We start from the raw sequence: 18,297 nt of genomic DNA on the forward strand, positions 1-18,297 counted from the left end.
GTCTGGGTTCTTGGTGAGCGCCGAGCATGCTGAGCCCGCCAGCCCTTCCAGGGCGAGGGAGGGAACGGAGGCCCAGAGAGTGGGTTAGGCCCCCGAGGTCACACCCCTGGGGGCAGACCTGAGATTCTTATAGGAGTCTGACTGGTTACAGAGCCTATGCCTTGGCGTTTTCTGTGTCACAGCACAGTCAACCGTGGAGAGGTGCCAATCTGGCAGTGAAAAGTGTCACCAGGACACCCCTCTGCCTTCCCCTCCCCACCCACCCCTCCCAGAAAGAGCACCCCCCCATTGCCACATCCTTGGGGCCACCAAGGTGGGGGACTAGCGATCTTTGGCTTCCCAGGAAGGATTTCCTGTCTCTTTAAGGACAAAGACTGTGTATGACCTCTTTATCCAGAAGCTTCAGGGCCTTGTCCAGGGCTGGGCACATAGCAAGTGCTGAGGAATTAATGAGGGGTACTGTGATCAGTGCAAAATGAACCTCACGACCTTCTTGGAGCAATAATGTGATCAGTGGACAAGGCCATTCAGCTCAGGAGTGGGGACTGTGGCCTCTGGGGTCAGACAGCCTGGGTTTGAATCCTGCCCGCGCCATGGACTGTTTCTAACCTTGGGCAACTTGCTTTACTTTTCTGGGTGTCTGCTTCCCCATCCGTACAGGGGGGACGATCAGGAGATGCTGTGAGGGCTGCTGCGAGGATTAAATGAGTACGTGTGTAAAGCTTGTGGAACAGAGCTTTGCCCACAGGAGGCACTTGATAAAGGCAGTTGTCGTGGTTGTTTGCTCTTATGTTACTGTCATGCGTCAGAGTAAGTAGCGCTGGGCTTCTAGGGAGACTCCCCAGCCAGGGGTTTGGATTCTTACCCCATCCCTGGCTTCAGGGTCCAGACGGAGGGCTGCCAACCTCCCTGCCTTTCCTCTGCCCTGTCCCGGGGCTCTGTTGGCAGCACGGGTGGGGGTTCTCTCCCAGGAAGATCAGGGGCATGTGAGGGTGGCAGAATCCTGGGAGAGGCAGACCCAAGTTCCGCCTCTGTTGTCACTCTGACCCTGGACAGGTCCCCTCACCTTCAGGGAACCATCTCCTCACATGGGAGACGAGAATATCACGGAGTCAGTTGCTCGGATGACGAGGATGAGCTCAAGGCCCTAAGACACCGGGCCCCGCAGGCGCTCGGCAGATGTCCCCTCCTCTTTCCTGGACAGCAGACCCCCCCTCACCTGGGCCTGAGTTCCCCAGGGCCGGTGTCAGCGAGGGGAGGATGGCCGGTTTCTCTCCAGCTGCGGCACCAAAGCTGAGGCCACCTCTCCTCAGCCACCTCTCGCTGCTCTGTCCTCTCCTCATCCCGAGGCACGTGTGGCGAGGTCAGAGGGTGTCTCTCTGAGTGCAGGTGACAGAGATGGCCACTCTGAGCCACGCTGGCCCTCACCCAGCTTTCCCTGCTCAGACCCTTCCGCCCCCTCACAAACGATCACCCTGTCCTCAGGCTTCCCTTCAGAGGGGGTCACCCCAGACTTCTGCTGCGGCTTCTCCTGCCGGGTACCCGGGATGGGGGGTTCTGCTTAGGAGGAGGGGCTGCAGTGGGATGCGAGCGGCAAGCACAGGAGAGAGGATGGCAACCCTGGTCCCCAAGGCCTCTGCGGGCACAGGTGCCGTGAGACCCCTACCAGTCGGGGTGGGAGGGCCACTGGCTGCTGGAGGGGCAGCTGTATCACACAGCCGCTGGCCTGATGTGTGGGGGTAACTGCTGGCCTTAGGGGTGGGCTGGGCTCCTGGGGAGCCTCAGGGAGGCAACATTCTCTGAAGGACACTGGCCATGCAGGCAGTGGGGGGTGGCGGGGGGGTGTTCCTAGAGAGGAGTCCGGAGAATGGGGGCCTCTCTGCCTTTTTCATCATCACCGTCAGGAACATTCACAGTTTTTACTGAGCAGGTGACATGCAGTGTCACTTTGAACCCTCAAAACCATTCCAAGAGCAATTACTGACCTCATTTGACGGAGAAGAAGACTGAGGTGCAACATAAGGAATTCAAGGTGTGTGGGCCCTTGGGCCGTGTGTGGGTAGGTCTCACCGTAATTAACCTCTTGCTGAGAGGTTCAGGGAAAGAGTTAATTTTAAAGGTTTCCTTTGGAAATTCCCATCGCGGCTCAGCGATTATCGAACCTGACTAGCATCCATGAGGACCTGGGTTTAATCCCTGGCCTCGCTGAGTGGGTTAAGGATCCGGTGTTGCGGTAAACTGTGGTGTGGGTCGCAAACATGGCTTGGATCCCGCGTTGCTGTGGCTGTGGTGTCGGCCTGCGGCTGTAGTTCCTATTGGACCCCTCTCCTGGGACTCTCCATATGCCATGGGTGTGGCCCTAAAAGACCAAAAGACAAAAATAAAATAAAATAAAACAAAAGGTTCCTTTAAAAAATATAAGTCGGCTCATATCAGCCCTCTGCCGAGACCCTCCAGTGCCTCTTGTTCCACTTGGTGTAAAAGCCAAAGTCAAGGCCGTAGTTTCTCTTCTTCTCCGCATCCCTTACTCTGCCCCAGCCCTGCTGGCCCCCTTCCTGTTCCTTGAACTTGCTGGGCACATCTTGTGTGGCCCTGGAGCCTTTGTCCCTCTTGGAACGCTCTCCCCGCAGGTGCCCAAGGGCGCCCTACCCCCTCCGGAGTGAGTGAGGTCTTCTCTGACCACCCTGGGGGCCGTCGGTCCCCTGCCCCACTTCATTTTCCCCTCTGACGCATTCGATGTGGTTTTAGCTGTTGATTGCCATCTCCCGTCTCTAGAACAGAAGTTCCAAAGAACTTTAATTCACTGATGTTTCCTCAATACCTAAATAGAATGGACAGTTCCCTGGTGGTGCAGCTGCTTAAAGATCCAGTGTTGTCACTAAAGTGGCTTGGGTTTCTGCTGTGGCCCCGGGTCGATCCTTTGCCCTGGAACTTCTGCGTGCCAAGGCTGTGGCCCCCTCCCCCAAATAGAGTAGCCTAGAATCATAGTATTCAAATGAATGAAAAAAAGAACAAAGTTAAGTTATAAAGAAAACTGCCAATGCCTAGTACAGTTTGGCTGTCAGAGCCCAGAAGGATCTGTTGAGTGATTTTCCAGTTTGGGAAAATTGGAGTCATTATAACACCACTAGTCAAGGGTGAGAACCATCTGTGTGTGTGTGTGTGCGTGTGTGTCTTCCTCTTTTGTGTCTACCAGGATAATGCTGGGTGTATCCCAGGCTTCTGTGATTATGGTTGTAATAATCCTTGATGTGAGTTTACAAAACAAGCTTGGACTGAAACCGTTGTCATCACCTCATCAGCTTTTGTTGTGGACATTATATCTCTTGGCTTTTTTTGTTTTGTTTTATTTTGGTCAAATATACCACGATATTGGAGTGAGTCCTTGATCTGAGTGTCTTGTAGATTAGACACTCAGTTTTGTTTTGTTTTGTTTTTTTTTTTTTTTTTTTTTTTTTTTGCCTTTTCCAGGGCCACTCCTGTGGCATATGGAGGTTCCCAGGCTAGGGGTCGAATCGGAGCTGTAGCCACCGGCCTACACCAGAGCCACAGCAACGCGGGATCCGAGCCACATCTGCAATCTACACCACAGCTCATGGCAACGCCGGATCCTTAACCCACTGAGCAAGGCCAGGGATGGAACCCGCAACCTCATGGTTCCTAGTCGGATTTGTTAACCACGAAGGGAACTCCCCTAGACACTCAGTTTTATTTTCAGTCTAAATAGGTTTTTTCTTAAACTAGATATTTTCCTTGGGGTCTTTAATGGACTTCTGACACGTTTTGTGTTAAACGGGCTGCTGTGAGTTATCTCTTGGACCCCTGAACTGGGAGGCTGGAGACGTGGCTCTGCCGTTGCTGACTTTGTGATCTGGCATCCTCGAGCCTCAGTTTCTTCATCTGTGCGACTGAGGGACTCAGACTGGCTGATTTCCTCTGAGATCCCTTTCAACACTGATTCTCTCTCTCATGGGCCAGACTAATTGAAGTCGAGTTCATAGCACGTGGGTATCTGTTTCAGCCAATGAAAGCATGCTCTGTCTGGTACATACGATGGTGTGGTTGGGAAACGTGAAGCCACCATCCTTCTGCCTGGCTCCCTGGTGGTTGGCAGTGTGATGTACCGAGGCCATATGCAAGGCTGGGTATGTCGCCGCCCACCCCCAGCTCATCCTTGTGAGCTGCTGCTTCATCAGAACTGTAGATTTTATCACCAAAGCCGATTTGGTTTGGGTCCTGGGTGCTGTCACGCTACCTGCATGCATGGATTGAATTCCTTATGTTGCACCTCAGTTTTCACCTCCATCAAATGGGGTCAGTAAGTTCTCTTGGAATGGTTTTGAGGGTTCAGTGTGACAATGCATGTCAACTGCTTAGTAAAAAAAGTGTAAATATTATTGATGGTGACGATGAAAAAGAAGAACTCCGATGGGGGGGCAGGTAAAGACTTTCCCCTAAAACTGTAAAGAGATAACAGAAGCTTGGGTATTTTAATTTTTGAATCTGAATGAACGGTCTAGAGCTAACTGTGTTAATGCTGCTTGGCCTTGAAGCAGGGCAAACGTCAGTTGGGATGCCAAGGAAACCTGGGGAGAGCCAGGGTTCATTCCTTTGGGTGGCTTCCTCAGTGTACAAGCAGGAACAGGCGGGGAGACCCTGGCCTGTGGTGGTTTGGCCCCTCACCCACTCCTGGGTTTGCAGGAGCGGGTTCTGCTGTCAAACCCCAGCAAAGAGAAGGTCCATCTCTCTCTGAGTCCAAGGCCGAGAGCCGGCTGGGCACTTCCTTCTGGGCTGGCCCCTCTGGGCTGCAGGCACCAGGAACCTGTGATTTAGGTCCCTAAGACTCAAGTTCAGTAAAGCTACGTGAGTACAGACACTAGGAATTGGGGTTAAAGACCAATTAGGATTTAAAAATAATTTGGCCCCAAGGATGTTAATTGCAGCTTTATTTACACTGATAAAGGACTGCAAATAACTTCAATATCCATCATCCTAAACACACAACCTTGGTATCTTGTGTAAGTGGAATCAGAGCACACTTAGATCTGTTGGCCTTTGAAAACACGGAAGACTTGCTGCGAGGAATTAAAGTGTTCACAATATACCATTATTAGGAAAAAAAAAAACAGATTGCTAAACAGTATGACTTCAATTAATTATCAAGAATGAAATATTCTGAGGAAAGAGAAGGCTGTGCATGTACTTGGCTTTTTTTTTTTTTCCTCCTTTTTTTTTTTTTTTTTTTTTCTTTTTTACAGCCGCACCCACAGCATATGGAACTTCCCAGGGTGGTCGAATCGGAGCTACCGCTGCTGGCCTACACCATAACCACAGCCTTGCCAGATCTGAGCCTCGTCTGCGACTTCTAGCACAGCTCACGGCAACGCTGGATCCCCGACCCACTGCACAAGGCCAGGGATCAAACCTGCATCCTCATGGATCCTAGTCAAATTCGTTTCTGCTGCACCATGACAGGAACTCCCTTGGTCTTTTTTTTTTTTTCTTCCTGGCAGCATGCAGAAGTTCCTCGGCCCGGGATTAAACCTGTGCCACAGTAGTGACCATGCAGGATCCTTAACTGCTAGACCACGAGGGAATCCTCCATATACTTATTAATGGTGGGTGGTTCTCCCTAAAAAATGGGATAATAATTAACCTAATTTTTCTTAGTGCTTTTTTTTCCTTTCCCATTTTTTTTTTTTTTTTTTTTAGTAAATATGCATTTCTCCTGCATTGGGGGAAAATTATGTTATAAATATAAAAATGTTTTGGATGGTTTGTCCTGTACTTTAAAATGTGACAGATATTTCCCATGTTTTACTTTTGTGCCGGCTGTAAAGTTTCAACCATTTGATCACCCAGACCTTGTCCCCAGCTTCATGCAGATTTCTGCTCAGTCGATGTGGCCGGAGGCTGCAGATCCAAACAGAAGATTTTCTTTCCACATGTGGGAACTAGGAGCTTGAGAAGGATGAGGGATACATGGAAGATTCACAGAGCCGCTCGTTGTGGGGGCCTTTGAAGTAAAATTATGCCTTCTTAAAAAAAATCTCAAACCAGGAAAGAGAACGTTAGATCCTATCAGCTCAGTTGTGAGTGACATAAAAATAACAGACAAGTGCCTTTCCCCCATGAGTTTCCGTGTCATTTCATTCTGAGGTCATTGGCATGATCTGGTTTAGGCGGAATTCTGCTTGAGGGAACCATTCGAAAAGGTTGAGCTGCAGCAGCAAAGCTCATGCCGGGCTGCCCAAACCCCCTGTAAAGCTCACCCCACATCCACGGGGCGTGAGTGACGGCTGCCAACAGCCCAGACCCTCCCCGGGAATTGCCTTCAGCCGAAGGGAGCGTCCTCTCTCAGGGTACCACCCCATCCAGAGATGGGGTACAAGGGCGGGCCCCCTGGCCTCTGTTGGGAACAACCCCAGTGGGTCAGCCTCAGCGTTCCCACGAGTCTGGCTGAGGCCTCTGTGGCAGGTGAGTCGTACGCAGCCCAGCTGCCCAGGCTGCTTCCCTGACCCCTGAGTGCACGCCTCCCTCAGAGCCCCGCTTTTACAGTGAGGAGGTCGTGGCGGAGGAGGTGGGCCGCTCCTCCCAAGCTCTGGCCCGCCTGGCCAACGCCAGCCCAAGGCATCTCCTTGCCTTCTGGCCCCATTCAGGGCAAGTGGCTTAGCCGCTTGGGGTCCCCAGGGGAAACTGAAGGCTGCAGACCTGAGTGGGGGCCGGCGAAGCTGCTTACCTCTCCCTGTGCACCTCCCCCGACATCAGCCCCCTGTGTTTACTGCTGGTGGCTGCTCCCGGAGGCTGGCCCTGCCTGCTGGGGACAAGCTCCCCCTCCAAGGGCTTGTGCGTCTGGACCTTAAGGGCGTCCACCTGTGCCCAGAGCAGATCCGTGCTTCTGCTGAGGCCAGCATCATTGGCAGCCCTTTGCCTAGGGCTGTCCAAGCCCTGGGCCTGACAGCTACAGAGCTCCCCAAACGTTTCCAGATCAAGTGGCCTTTTGTTTTTAACCAGACAGACAGACGGGGGACAGTTGCTTCCTTAGCATTTGGTGGGGGGCCACCCCTCACATCTGCAAGACAGAGTCCCACCTCTTCAACGTGGCGCTGCCGGCCCATGGAGCCTCCTGTTGGCTCCGTCCGTACCCCTGGAATCTTAGGGCACAGCCACATAGAACCGGGACCTCCCTGGGCACCTCGCTGTTTCTCGCAGACAAGGCTCCCCACCCCGGAGTGTCCGGAATTCCACTGGTCTCACTGATGGCCCCTGTCATCTGTTTCCTCTTTCCGGTCCTATCTTTCCCCAACAAGGAATGTGCTGGGCCCTGAGCACCGCGTCTTTGAGACTTGCCCTGCCTTTGTTCCTGTGACCCCCTACCCTGTGAATGCTGGAAACTTCTCTCCTGCCCTTTCCTTGCTGTCTTGGCCTGGCCCATTTCCGGGCCTTCAGACTTTCCCTTGCCTACCTGCCAGGGAAGAAATACTGATGACGGGTTCCTAATGTAGGTATTTTCACATAGAGATTATATGCACATCCTCTGTGCTAAGACAGTGTGTCTCACAATAATCCATCCAAGAAAATAGATGCTTGAAAGGATGAGATATGGGAAGTGCTAGTTCCTTCATGCAGCCCCCTCGGAGCTCCTCGGGGTGGGGGGTGGGGGTCAGGGGTTGAGTCTCGGCTGCATCCTCAGTACCTTGTACACATGAGGTGGACTTTGCTTCCTGGGGGGGAGTTAGTCTTTGGGGGCGGGGAGCACATGCTGGAAGCGGACGAGGCAGGGAGATTGGGGGTGTCCTGATTGATGGCCTTGGTTAGTCCCGTGTTTGGGGCCTCGGTGGGAAGCGGCCGCCCCTCCCTCACCCTGAGGGTTCGTCCCTGTTCACAGATTCCAGAGGGTGATAATAACAATACTGACCCTTCTCACTTATTTGATAAACATACCAGGCCTTGTAGCACAAATTGGGGCCACACAAGGACATCACCTAAGAAGCCCTGCTCCTGGGAGAAATTGACCAGTAGATGCGTAGTTCCTGACTGCAGTGTGATGGGGATGGCACCTGAATTGTGTGGGGTACCTGTCATCAGGGACTGCTTCTCAGAGGAGGTGGTGCTTGATTTGAACCTTGAACCGTCCCTTCTCCTGGGGAAATTCTCCCTCTCTGGAGTCAGGGAGGGAGCGGGAGGTTAACAGACCCGATTGGCCTCTTAAGTAGATTTAGAGGAAGCCCAGGCCCGCCTTCCCCCACCCCCCACTTTCTTTCTTTCATTTTTTTTTTCTTTTTTTCTTTTTATGGCTGCACCCCCTGGCATATGGAGGTTCCCAGGCAACGGGTCAAATCAGAACTACAGCTCCGGCCTACACCACCGCCACAGCAGTGTGGCATCTGAACCCCATCTGTGACCTACACCACAGCTCAGGGCAACGCTGGATCCCCGACCCACTGAGTAAGGCCAGGGATCGAACCCACACCCTCATGGCTACTTGCTTGAGGGAGAGCTCCTGTATCTCCACTGATGGGTGGAGAATGGGCTTTGAAGCCTGACAAACCGCAGTTTGCCGGTGGCTAGCTCTGTGACCTTGGACAAGTTACTTACCCCTAAAGCCTTCACCTCTTCCTCTGTAAAATGGGATAAGGACAGACTCCCCTAGAATTGCTGTGAGGGCCAGTCAAAGAGCGGTGTGCAAAGAGCTTAGTGTGTGCCTGGTATGTGTTAGGCTCTCATGTAAATGTTCACTGGATGTTAGCTGTTCTTTTTTTTTAGTGATAAAGCATTTATTTATTTATTATTATAATTTTTTTTATTTTGTTAGCTGTTCTAGTTACCTTCTGTGCTCCCAGGGTGCCTGGCTCACGGTGGGTACTGTTAGGACATGTGAACTGAGGTTTGTTAGCATTTATTAAATAAGGAAGTATTAAAATTTGGATGGAGTTGTTTCTGGCCTTCAATAAATGAAGCAGGCATGGTGCATTTTTACTGCAGGGGAAAACCATCCAGTTTTTCTAACTCCCCTGGCTCTGAGGTTTTACGATTCTTCTGCACAGCCCTTGAGATTTTCTTCAATGTAAACACACTGACAAGGGCAGCATTTTACGACCCGCGTCTGGTTTGGCTCCTGGTGCCCACCCCGGCTTGGTCTGGGAATCTAAGGCTGTTGAACTGGTCGGTCTGGTGCTGTTTGCTGGCGTAAAGACATCAGGGTAAGTGCTTTTCCTCCCAGATGTGGTCATGACAGCAAAGTGGCCGGAATGTGGAACTCCCCTGGTGGCTTTGCTGGGAGGCAGTTTTCCAGGAGGGTGCCTGCTGAGGACACAGTAGTGGCCGTGCAGCAGGCAGTGCCTGGAGTGTCAGCAGGGGAGATGGGAGCCCTGAAGCCTGCCCGTCTGTGTGCCTACAGGCTGGAGGCAGCAGCCCAGGGGACACGGGGTCAGGAGGCTCCAGAGCCAGGAGCTTCAACCTTGGCCATGCCCATCACTCCCATTTCCTCGTTCTTCCTGCCCCATCTGCGACAGGGGTGGGGGAAGGGATGCAGGAGGGTGTGACCAGGCCTCCTGCAGGTGGTCCTTGGGCTGGAGCAGCCTGCGAGCCCCTGGTTGAGAGAGCAGTGCTGGAGAACACTGGCCCGCACCTGGGGACAGCGTGGCTTCCTGAGCCTGCCGCTCACGCGCTGCGCCACCGTGGACGGGAGCTCTGAGCTTCTGAGCTACAGCTTCTTCAGCTGTAAAATGGGGAAACTGGCCCCTTGGGTACTTTCCCGATCTGTGATGCCGAAACGCCCTGGAGAATTGCCAGTGGCTGCTCTGGGGTTTTGTGTCTTTGTTTTTAGATAGGCAATTCATGCATGTGGTGAAAGATTATGAAAAGCTGTAAAAGGATAGAGTGAAAGACAACCTTCCTGGGGCCCCGCCTGACGGCCCCCCCACCCCACTCCCAGTTTCCCCTCCCAGAGGCATTCATTTTGAAGTTTTAAGAGATCTGTGCGTATGCACCCAGATATGTACATACATGGTCCTGCCTTTAAAGTTTTTAAATGTGAAATAGCCTACATCCAAAAGCAGGTACAAAATGCACGTACAGTCTAAGAGAATGATAAACTGAGGTGGAGAAATAGAGAATTGCCAGTGCCTTGGGCGGAATCATTCCATGTGCTGTTTTCCTCGTCCCTTTTGCTCAAATGAGTGTGTTCTTTATGTTTTTTTTGTTTTTTTGTTTTTTTTTTGTTTGTTTTATGTCTGTTTTGTCTTTTCTAGGGCTGTACCTAATGGCATATGGAGGTTCCCAGGCTAGAGGTCAAATCAGCCGCCGGCCTACCACAGCCACAGCAATGCCAAATCCAAGCCGTGTCTACAACCTACACCACAGCTCATGGCAACTCTAGTTCCTTAACCCACGGAGCGAAGCCAGGGATCGAACCCACAACCTCATGGTTCCTAGTCGGATTCCTTTCTGCTGTGCCATGATGGTAACTCCCTTTTTTTTTTTTAACTTACTTGGTCTGGAGGATTGGCTCTCTTATTCTTTTTCATGGCTGCATAATACTCCGTCTGTACGGATGTGCCATTATTTGATCTGTTTGACAGTCCCTCTGGATCAACATTCAGGGTGTTTCCAGTCTTTTGCCATGACCAGCGATGCTGCAAGAATTCTTCCGGCTTCCAGGAACTGACATTCATCAAAATGTGCTGTAAGAGGTGCCATTGCATCAGCCTCCCTGACCTGTCATGCGTCCCCAGACCAACACGGACACCCTCAAAGCAGAGCAGCCCTGCGTGGCTCTGGTCTCCTCACAGCTGGCTGCCCTGTGCCCCTCTCCCTGCGCTTCCCTGGAGGCAGCGCTGCCTGGCTGAGGCCCTGATTCCCCAGAGGTCTCCCGGGCAGCTGTCTGGGAGCGTGGGTCCCCGCTGGCGTCTGCGGGACTGCAGAAGTGTGCGGGTGGGAAATCAACTGCAAGCTTCTCTCCAAGCAGAAAAGTTCCTTTTCTTTTGATTACGCAACGTCCCTGTGAGGGGCCAGGGTCTGCGCTTCTGCTTTTCTTTGTCTTATGCAGATGGGACTGAGGCAGGGGTGCTGTTTCAGGGGTTCAAGGCCAGGCCACTTGTGTTTTTGATACGATCCCCCTCACTTTCCCTTTCCTGCTCCATCTGCCTCTTCCTCCTTTTTTTCTCTTTCCCTTTTCTCTCTCCCTTTCGGTTCGTTTTCCTTTTTCTGCATCCCCAACACCTACCCCTTTGGGCTGAAATTCCTGGTGAGCAGGCTGGGTCTGCCACCCGCAGGTGCAAAGTCCTGGCCCGCCTTTCCTTTCTCTCTGGTTCGGAAGGTGGCCGGGCCCCAGTATAGACATCGAGGAGGGAAGTAGGCGCTAAGGGCAGAGGCCAGTGAATTGGGGGCAGCGGGGCCTTGGCTCCCTTCTGCTGCTTCTCTCTCCTGTTGAGCAGGTCTTCTGTCCCAGGTCTCATTACTTCCTCCTCCTCCAGGGTGTGCAGCCAGGAAACGGAGAGGGCAGACCTGCCCAGGAGGAGGCCCCGAAGAGTCAGCAATGCTGCTGCTGCCGGCCTTTGGGTTTGAGTGGGGAGCAGGGGGCTGGGAGGTGGCAGGGTCCTCAGGAAAAAGAGGAGGTACACAGGCACCTTCTCAAAGGGACAGTGTTTCCTGGGTTCACCAGTCTGGGCTGAAAGGTGACAGACAAGTCACTTTTGTTGTCAAATAAAGTTGGTTCGAAGAGACGGGGAGGGAGTTCCCACTGTGGCTCAGCAGAAACAAACTTGACTCGTATCCATGAGGATTCGGGTTCGATCCCCAGCCCCACTCAGTGGGTTAAGGATCTGGCGTTGCCCCGAGCTGTAGTATAGGTCGCAGATGTGGCTGGGATCGTGCATTGCTGTGGCTGCGGTGTAGGCCAGCAGCTGCAGCTCCAGTTCCACCCCTAGCCTGGGAACCTCCATATGCCACACTTGTGGCCCTAAAAGGCAAAAACAAACAAACAAAAGAGACCAGGAGACCTAGCTCTGGAAGCACTTTGTCTTGGTGAGTCGGTGTGAGTCTGTGTGTTTAGTGCCTTCTCTGAAAGGTAGTACATGTGCTGAGCAAGTGTGCGGACTCCAGAATCCGGTCGCCTAAGTCTGTCCAGGCTCCATCTCTTAACAGCACCCTGGAGGGACCTTAGAAAAATCACCTTTCTAAGCCTCAGTTTCCTCATCTGTGAAATGGGGCTACTGAAGCATGAAATGAGATTTTCTTTGTAAAGCATTCAGCATGTAGTAAATGCTGCATCAGTGTTAGCAGTTAGCAATATCTTTTAGGTGATTTTCAAACATTTCAGGCAGAGCAACCTTCCTTTCTTTCCCTAGTGAAATCTTCCATGGAAAGCCAATAAAGAAGATGAGACAGAGTGGCGCTGGCTGCAGGGTAGGATGGGGATGGTGGCAAGTGGGCAGCAGAGGCCAAGGGGTCTTTCTGCTGGCCCCGGAGTCTCTTTCTTGTGGTCCAGGGAGCCGCATACAACTCTTTGAGATGTGTAAATTGGTATTGCCTTTTCGGATAGCGCTTCGCCAGTGCTTATTAAAACCGAACATTTTGGGGGATTCCTCAGTCCACATCCTGGGACTCTGACACTGGTAGAAGCCATGGCCTGTACACATACAAGTATATGCATCGGGCTGTTCAATGCAGCCTTGTGAACAGAAGTCAAAGTTCAGCGACAGCTGTGTTTAACAGAAAGAGTGAATCAATTGTGAAATTGTATATAAGTGTAAAATGAATTGTCTTGGAAAGTTTCATGATATATTAAGTGTAAAACAATCAGATGCAGAACGCTATATCTGGTATAGTCCTATTTTTTAAAAGCATATGCGTACGTATTTGCACCTCTAGGTGTAGATACACACAGATGCACAGAGCACCCATCATCTGCTGGTGCGGGAACCCGCTGGGAAGGGTACCCCCCTCACTGCTAACTTGGCATTCAAAGGATAAAGGGGGAGCTAGTGTTTCTTCCTTTATGGAACTCTTCCCTGTCCCCCCCAAAGTCTAGTACTTTGGCTAAGTTTGCTGTCTAGTTGGTATTTCCCTCCAGCTTAAGAAAGTGGTCATCCTGGAGATGAGAAAACAGCTCCACGCCGGCAGGGGTGGGTTTGCCCAGCGTCGCTCAGGTCTTTGTAGGAGGAGCGGGTATGGGCTCCGGTGCTGGGAGAACCGGCCTGCTGGACGGGGGCCCCTGGCTCCTGCCTTGTTTTTCCCCTGGGCAGGCTGCTCTGTGGGCTGCGTTCCCAACACGCTCTGCTCGCCATCTGTTGAGGAAGCAGTTGTGAAGCTGTTGGCAGTGCCTCTCCCCACCCACCTGATTTAACAAGCCACCCTTCTCTCCAGAGGCCTCCCTGAGGCTGGGGGATCACTCTTTAATTATTCACAGGGGTCGGCCACTTAATGAAACTCCTGTGCTGGAGACAGACGGTCCAGACTTGCAGATGCATTGTCGTTGGGAGGAGAGGAGAGACTCATTGCGAATGATAGCCAGGAGTGGGTGGCTTCAAAAGAGAAATTCACCGAGCATCTAGGAAGGTAATTTTAAAGACTGGTGATCTGGAGGGCATGGTTCATAGGTGCACTAAGCTGAAGACAGCCAGCCTGACATGAGTGGCCCAGCTTCGCTTTCCTATTAGTCTGCTTGGCTCACCTTTGTCTTGCTCTGAGATCTGCTCAGAGCTCTTCCTGCTTGTTCCCTGTACTGGCTTAGTCCCCTAGGAACCATCTGGCATCCATCAGCCAGATCCTTCTCCAGAGTCAGTGGACCTGAAGCCGAACGCATACCAGCCCTGCCTCCAACCCATCATGTGACCTTGGACAAGCCACTTCCCCTCCCTTGGGCTGAGTTTCTAACACTCCTGTGACCTCCCACAGCTCTAGAACATTCAGTGAGGAATGCCACATGTGCTGTTTGCAGGGAGAAAGTCATGAGCTGAACAAAAGGCTGCAGAAGTCAAGGCACCGTGTCTTCATGCCCGGAGGACCTGGGTGTGAATCCCCAGTGGTCACAGCTGCACTGAGACTGGCCTGGAATCAGGAGGAGGTGGGACACGTTTGGAGCCTGAGTTCCCCACCTGAAAAATGGGACCACCAGTACTTGCTTTGCAGGAAGATGCCGATTTGTGAAAACATGATTAACTTCCTGGCACGTGGTGGGTGCTCATTAAATGATACTGTACACGTAGTCCTGGGCATCCCCAACCCTGCCTTTCTCTTCGCTGGAAAATATACTCCATGTGCAGGGGCCAGGGGGTCTTGTCTTGCTTTATAGATGCCACTTCATAGAAAACCTTGGCCCTGGGCCTTACGAACCTTTCCCAAAGCAGCGTGTGTTCCTCCCTCGTTCTGATCGCGGCGCACATTGAGCATCTGCTGTGTGCGATGCACGTGGCAACTCCGATTTTTAATCCTCATGAAAACCTATGAAGTAAAAGGGACTCTTATCCTGTCCTGTCCATTTTATAAATAAATTGGTGCTGTGGGAAGTTAAGTGATGTGCCCAAGGTCACACGGTCCATGAATGGGGACACTGGGACTGGAGCTTCCTCTTTCAGATCTTAGAATCCTTGTCCTTGACCGTTTTGTATGCTTTTCAGAACAGGGGGTGCCTCAGGGACCAAGAAAAGCTCTTGGACAGTCCGACAGGAAGTCATGCACTTGAATTCCTTAAGGATTTTCCAAGTCACAGACATTAGCGATCAGCTTCTGGCTTGTCCGACCCTGAGATGGTAGAGCCTGTGGCCCACATGCACGGATGATTCAATTTTTGTCTTGTTTATTTGCAAGTGACCTCGAATTACCTAAACCCCAGAGAAATGTGTTCTTAATTTGCCCTGTTAACAATGCTGATTTTTTTCCCCCTTCAAGTCAGATTTAAATAACCCTTCCTTCTGTGTTGCCATGCACTTAGAAAGCAGCATCATAAAACATTCCAACCCTAGACTCTGTGTAATTACGGGGTACAGTGGAGAGGGCGGGACACTGAATAGGAAATAGTGTGATTTTTTCAGAGCATCCTGAGTTGCATCGGTTATATTTGGTGGCAGGGTGGAAGACTTCTGGCTGCTGGGACAGTTCAAAACCAAAACAGGCCCCGGCTTCAGCCAAGATGTTTGTCTGTTGAGTTTACTCCCTTGACTTTGGAGGCACCTGAGGGTCCCATTTGTGCTGTCACCACCTCCTCCTCTGCCTGGCTGGGGAGAAACTTGGGGCTCTCGGGGAAGCTTGGTTTTTGTCCCCTTCATTTGTGTTGGTCTTTGATGTCTGCCAGGTTTGGAGCAGAGACCTGGAAATGCTCACGGGTCTCTGTGGACTGGAAACCTCACTCCTTTTCCCATCGTCTCTTTGACAGCGGGGTCGGGGGTGGGGGGCAGGGGAAGGGGCAGGAGGACAAAGAACCAGTGGGAACAAGCAGGGCCCGCCTCGACTCTACAGGGTTAATATTTTCCTAGGGGCCTGTTCAGGGACCAGTACATTGGATTCTGGAGACATGAAGGAACAGGTCTTTTAATTTACATTTAAGAGCAATCCAGAGCAGGAAGGACATTTCTGGCATGGGCGCTGCTTAAAAACCAATGGGATAAAATAAATCCTGATGGAGCTGTTCCCTCTCTGATATCCTCGTAATGGAAACGCCCCCGAGAGCGCCTGTGGGTGGCGGCCCTTCCGAGTCGTCCAGGAAGCCGGTTTTGGACCCTGGCCGCTGACTCAGTGTCCTGCTGGGTGGCTCCCTCTCCTGGGAGGCGGCCCTGGCAGTGTCCCTGAGCCCAGCCCACAAGCAGGTGCCCCAGGTGATCCTGCCCAGGCTCAGCACGGAGGTGGCGGCAGGAGAGACAGAGAGAAGGAGCTACCAGGCAGAACAGGACCGAGGTGGGCGCCGTGGGTAAGCAGGTGGCTGGCGGGGAGTGGGGGCTTCCTCTGGGCAGAGGCCCAGGTGTGTGGAGGAGGCGTGGGTTGTCTCCAAGCCAGGGGAGGCCCAGGGTTGTTTTCTGGCTGCCTCCTTTATCTGTTGGGCAGGGAAAGAAGCTAGAAAAGCCGAAGTTGATTTGGGAGAAGGTGTCTGCTAGAAACTTGGTCTCAGCAGAACTGAAGCTTCTGAGCTTTTGAAAAGAATGTGCAGCTTAGAGGTAGAGGGGCGAGGTGTCATCAGGATCCTGTCCTCTTCCTCCCCCAGCGTCCCCCCGCCGCTTCTCTCTCTCCCCTGGCCTTGTCCAGTGTCTCATTGGCAGAAAAGCAGTCAAGGAGTCTCCTGGTGGCTCAGTGGGTTAAGCATCCAGTGTTGTCCCTGCAGCAGCTTGGGTCGCTGCTGTGGTGTGAGTTCGATCCCTGGCCGGGGAACTTCTGCATGCCACAGGTGCAGCCAAAAAGAAGAAAAGAGACGCAGTCTATATATGTGTTTGTGTGACCGTATGCCTGGGTCTGTGTCTCTAACGCAGGAGACCGCAGTTAACACACCTCGCACAGAGTGGGTGAGGTGCAGCCTGGAGCAGCAGTTGGAGGACGCGGGGCCTGGTGTCCACCCCAAGGATGACTTGGGCCTGGTTCCACGGTCTCCCTGGGTCACAGCCCCCTCCTCTGCCCTCAGAGTAGAGATGGGCCACGAGAGGGAGGCTTGCCGATCATTTCTAAGGCCCCTTCCAGCTCTGAAATCCCGTGACGATGTCCAGTGAGACTGCTTCCACCAGGTAACACATGACTGCCAAGTGGGTATTTTAATCACTGTGACTTCAGAACAACAGGGCCAGGTCTCACAGAGGGTTCATTGCTTCGCTGATCATGCCGTCTCCGTGGAACCTGAGTTGATGGCAGGGCTACAGTCAGTTCAGTTTTCCTGGAGCTGTCTGCGCCGACCAGGCAGACAACCTCTCCAAAGCCTAGACCTGTCTTACTGTTGAAGGTGGGCTCATAATTGCCTGCTGTGGTGGGTAAAATTTTGTTTCCCTGTCTTGCCCCGGGAGCCCAGAGGGAAGAGTTTGGAAAGATGTATCCTTTGGGGGATGGTATGCCATTGCCTGTAAGCCTGATTTATGGCTGGGTCTTTGGTGGGCAGATAGGTAATGCTTCTGGAACCTTCTGGGCTCTGCCCAGTGGCCCGAGAGGAGCCCCAGGCTCTGGCTTGTTGGGACTTTATGGGCCAGGGTCCTGCCTGGCCTTTTGCTCCTAGGATAGGCCCATGTCTCCTTCAGGAACTGCAGCATGAGCAGATCTTATTCTCAGCAAGAGATTGAGGCCCAGGGGTGGTGGTTTATGTTTTGCCTGAGGGGATGGCGCATATCTAACCACCCAGATCTGACTGGAAGGAGACGACATGATGCTTTTGTTTGCTTTCAGTTCTGTTTAATAAGATGGGGGGGGGGTGCGCATAAGAGATACTTCTAGTTAATGAAACTCCAATTTCTCCTCAAATTAGAAACCCTGAAATCCATGAGTTGAATAGCAAAACCCAGATAATTTGCTGCCTTCTTTCTCTGTTTTGTTGAGCCTGTGGCTGCTGCTGCTGCCTGATTTAAGTCTTTTTAAGTCTGTCACAGTCAGATTTCCTGGTCCTCCTTCCTCGTCCCCTGGTCAGGGGGAAGGGCCCCAATGTGGTATTGGGGTGGCCCAGCCAGGCCTCTGCCTGAAAGGGCCTGAGAATAGGAATCTGGGTTGGGACCACGTGGGTGCCATGGTAACCAGCAAGCAAGGCTGGGGGACCTCAGATGAATGGTTAAGCCTTTCATGCCATTTCAGATGAGTCGCTGGCCCTCGGCACACCCAACCCGCAGCCAAACTTGGGTGCCTTTTACTTTCGATAGCCTTTCGTGCTGAGTGAAGTTGAAACCTGTCTTGGGGGGATCCTGAGGGTCTGAAGGGTAGGGGTAGATCTGGAACGTGGCTGTCAGGGGGGGCTTTTGAGTCTGCTGGTAGCAGCCAGCAATCAATCAGGCTTACAGGCAATGGCTGGGCCAGGTCATCTTCTAAAGGGGAGAAGGCTGGTCAAGGCCACCCAGGCCTGCCCTGAAGCTCAGCTTCTGTTCAGAAAGTTTTAAAAGCTCATGTGTGTTTTCATTTGTCTGTAAACAGGAAGCATCAGATGCTGACTGTTCTGGTATCTTCTAGGGGAGGCAGCAGTAAACGGTCCTTTCTTCCGTCCCGTTGGGAGAGGGATGAGGAGCTGTTTGGTCTCCAGCTTTTTCAGTTGCACCTTCGTTTTTCTATGAGGAGAGCAGACACGTGTCCGGGACGTGCTGTGTGTTCCATCCTTAACATCTCCAAGGAGGTGGAGGCCCCCAG

At 52.3% G+C, this 18,297-nt stretch overlaps 1 protein-coding gene across 12 annotated transcripts in view; it reads left to right on the forward strand.

Annotated features, from left to right (window-relative positions):
• Positions 1–18,297, forward strand: part of KSR1 (kinase suppressor of ras 1) — a 150,098-nt gene that overhangs the window by 17,590 nt on the left and 114,211 nt on the right. For 4 of the 12 annotated variants that reach the window (XR_014821451.1, XR_014821452.1, XM_084985267.1 and 1 more), the window contains exon 1: positions 15,779–15,894. The exons of 4 other annotated variants lie outside the window; for them this stretch is intronic. The gene's annotated coding sequence lies outside the window, so the exon portion shown is untranslated. Of the gene's footprint in view, positions 1–15,778; positions 15,908–16,460; positions 16,710–18,297 lie in introns of those variants that run through there. 4 more of the 12 variants (XM_084985271.1, XM_084985275.1, XM_084985270.1 and 1 more) reach the window with 2 other exon arrangements.

The sequence above is a fragment of the Sus scrofa genome, chromosome 12, assembly GCF_054392235.1.
Source record: "Sus scrofa isolate SSC_HxYL_T2T_F1_AM1 chromosome 12, Sscrofa_HxYL_maternal_Yorkshire_Landrace_v2.0, whole genome shotgun sequence".
Taxonomy (NCBI): Eukaryota; Metazoa; Chordata; class Mammalia; order Artiodactyla; family Suidae; genus Sus; species Sus scrofa.